At 41.8% G+C, this 3,662-nt stretch overlaps 1 non-coding gene across 1 annotated transcript; it reads left to right on the top strand.

The window, feature by feature from the left end:
* Window positions 1-590: 590 nt before the first annotated feature.
* On the top strand, window positions 591-780 carry LOC123573286 (U2 spliceosomal RNA). The gene has a single exon (XR_006698001.2). It is a non-coding gene; the product is annotated as a U2 spliceosomal RNA (small nuclear RNA).
* The last annotated feature ends 2,882 nt before the right edge of the window (window positions 781-3,662 follow it).

The following is a 3,662-nucleotide window of genomic DNA, read 5'->3' as shown; positions in this document are numbered from 1 at the left end:
CATGCAGGTCTATTACTTTCTCCGAACTCCAACTTAGATGTGAAGAGGTAATATCTGGCTTATTTCAACAAGATCAATTCCAAACTCATTCCCTTGAATAACTGAGTTGTTCTAAAAGGGTAAGAAAAGTTTTGTTGTTTTTAGAGACTCATCTCCATTTAATCAAGTTGCTCCGCTCTGAAGGCAGTGTCAGGTCACAGAGAACTTGTTTGAAGACATTTGGTTTCAGCTACCAAATTGAGTGAAGGGACACAACCTGAGTGATCAGGTTAATCACCTTGACAAGCACTTGCACACATACCCTCAAGTCAACATGATGGAGGCTGGAGATAAGTAGAAGCAGTAAAGAAAGATATTCCATTTTGCTGACTTAAGCAAGTCAGATACTAAATAGAAAAAACATGCGGTAAGGAGCAGATAATCTCATGGGGATTGGGAAGATAATAAATGCAGGTTTGGATAAATTGAAGTTGAGATTCCTTGTGAGCCAGCAAACTGGATGTATAAATCACTCTATTAGGTTTATATAACTGGAGATCAGGAGAAAGATTTGCACTAGAAATTTTTAGTTGAGAGGTTTCACAATGTAAATAATCTCTTGGCCTTTTAGGCAAGATCAAATGTGGTATCTGTTCCTAACAGGTTAAAATCTGATACGTCCTCTATTCAAGGTCAATATATTCAATGTATTTTTGAGCAGGGAGATGGAATAGAAGCTTGCACAATCCATTCCATACATCTACCTGGTATTGCAGTACCTCCAAGAATGGTACACCACACACACACACACAAATAGATAATATAGAAGCTGTAAGAGGAGATAAAGATTACTTAGTTTACATAGTTTCTTATAAAAAGTGTTACATGTTATCCAAGTAATTCATATATATGCTTCACTTTTTTTTTTTTTTTTTTTGGAGATAGGGTCTTGCTGTGTTGCCCAGGCTGGAGTGCAGTGGCATGATCACAGCTCACTGCAACCTTGACATCCCAGGCTCAAGCAATTCTTTCACTTCAGGCTGGCTAAGTAGCTGGGATCACAGGTATACACCAGTATGCCTGGCTAATTTTTGTATTTTTTTGTAGAGACAAGCTTTTACTATATTGCCCAGACTGGTCTCTAACTCCCGGGCTCAGCAATCTACCTGCCTCAGCCCCCCAAAATGCTATGGTTACAGGTGTGAACCACCTAGCCCATCCAGCTTCACTCTTATTGTTGTATGCAATTTTTACTATCATGCAAATAACCTCAGGTAAATAAAACTAATAGATCACCTTAGAAAATTACACAATTAGTGTGGGGAAAAAAAAAAGTTTACTTGGGCCGGGCGCGGTGGCTCAAGCCTGTAATCCCAGCACTTTGGGAGGCCGAGACGGGCAGATCATGAGGTCAGGAGATCGAGACCATCCTGGCTAACACGGTGAAACCCCGTCTCTACTAAAAATACAAGAAAAAATTAGCCGGGCGAGGTGGCGGGCGCCTGTAGTCCCAGCTACTCGGGAGGCTGAGGCAGGAGAATGGCGTGAACCCGGGGGAGCGGAGCTTGCAGTGAGCCGAGATCGCGCCACTGCACTCCAGCCTGGGGCACAGAGCAAGACTCCGCGTCCAAAAAAAAAAAAAAAAAAAAAAAAAGTTTACTTGGAGACAATGGGATAGAATACGGAGTTGAAGGAGGCCGAAACCACAGCCCTGATGGAAAGTCAACTTTCTGTGAATGGATAGAAAAGCAGAAGTCAACAAAAAATACTGAAGCAGCCTGAGAATTAAGAGGAAGATCACAAGAGTGCATTTGCTTAGAAATCAATGACACAGGATGTTTTTTAGAAGAAAGTAGTGATCAAAGGTGAAAAAATCTTTCCAGGGATCATGTAAGTCAGTCAGGGGCTTATCTAAGAGCATGAATGCCATTTGCAATCTTCATGAAAACAGTTTTAGGGCAGTGGTTAAGAAAGAAGCAGATAGTGGGACTTTTTAATTTTTATTTATTTGTTTATTTATTTTTTTGAGACAGAGTCTCGCTCTATCAGCCAGGTTGGAGTGCAGTGGTATGATCTTGGCTCACTGCAACCTGTGCCTCCCAGGTTCAAGCGATTCTCCTGCCTCACCCTCCTGAGTAGCTGGGATTACAGGCGCGCCACCATGTCTGGCTAATTTTTGTATTTTTGGTAGAGATGGGGTTTCACCATCTTGGCGAGGCTGGTCTTGAACTCCTGACCTCAGATGATCCACCCGCCTCAGCCTCCCAAAGTGCTGGGATTACAGTTGTGAGCCACCATGCTCAGTCGCGATGGTGGAACTTTAAGAAAGGTTAAGAAGCAGAGACAAAAATAATCAGTAACTTGTTCAAGCACTTGGGCTTTAAAAGCAAAAGAGAGCTCAGTAGCTAAAAAAGAGACATGAAACCCAGGGAGAACCATTTGTTTGGTATCTTATTTTATATATATATAAATATATATATTTTGAGACGGAATCTTGCTCTGTCTCTCAGGCTGGAGTGCAGTGGCGTGATCTCCGCTCACTGCAAGCTCCGTCGCCTCCCGGGTTCACGCCATTCTCCTGCCTCAGCCTCCTGAGAAGCTGGGACTACAGGCGCCCAGCACCACGCCTGGCTAATTTTTTTGTATTTTTAGTAGAGACGGGGTTTCACCGTGTTCGCCAGGATGGTCTCGATCTCCTGACCTTGTGATCCGCCCGCCTCGGCCTCCCAAAGTGCTGGGATTACAGGCGTGAGCCACTGCGCCTGGCCCTTATTTTTTTTAATTTTAGTATTATGCACTTGAATTCAATGAGTGAGAAAGAGCAAGTAAAATGGGAGAGACTGGAAACTGAAAAAAAAAGGGAGGATAATTCTCAAACCCAGTACAGAGACAGGGAGAGTAGCCTCAGAGAAGAGAGGGCAAACCTTTTCCATTAAAACGGGAGGAAAGGCAGAAAGGTAGTATTGCAGAGTAGTGTGCAAATTTCGTGCTGGAATATTGAGGAAGTTTCCATCTGAGGGTTTCTCTTTTCTCTATGAGGATCCACTGAAGAAAAGGGTATGAGAGGTAGAGGAAATACAGCTGAAGTCAGATATTTGAGGGAAATTAATTAGTCTTGAAATCACCACAATGAAGAGCAGAAGGATAAACTTACTTGGGAAAAAGAAAACATTGTCCAGCAGTGTTCATGGTCCAAGTGAAGTGGTTAACTATAAATTTAACAAGTAGCAATTATCCTGGACTTTTCTTGGTTTTGTTTTAATTTTCTATAGCAGTACTCAAAAGTCACAAAGAAATGTGAAGAATAGAGGTTCATTATTTTCTCCAACCTAAGACCTAGATGTGAAGAGTTAACGTCTGGTTTACTTCCATTAGACCAATTCTAAAATCATCCTCATGAGTAATTGATTACTCCAACAGGGCAAATACATTTTTGTTTTCTTTTAATAATTTATCTCAATTTAATCAAGTTGCTTCTTCTTGAGGCAGGGTCAGGTCATGGAGGTCTTATCACAAGATGTGTGGTCTCAGATACCAAATGGGTTGAAGGGACAAGACATGAATAACCAAGTCAAACTCCTCACTCCCAATTTTAGGGGAACTGAGACACAACAGCATACGTACAGAGTTCATCACCAGTTATTGAAGAATAAAAGGAACCATTTCTTCAAAGTAATGCAGTA

Source organism: Macaca fascicularis, chromosome 4, assembly GCF_037993035.2.
Source record: "Macaca fascicularis isolate 582-1 chromosome 4, T2T-MFA8v1.1".
NCBI classification, from domain to species: domain Eukaryota; kingdom Metazoa; phylum Chordata; class Mammalia; order Primates; family Cercopithecidae; genus Macaca; species Macaca fascicularis.
Note: the sequence above shows the minus strand (reverse complement) of the source record. Positions and strands in the feature narration are given on the sequence as shown.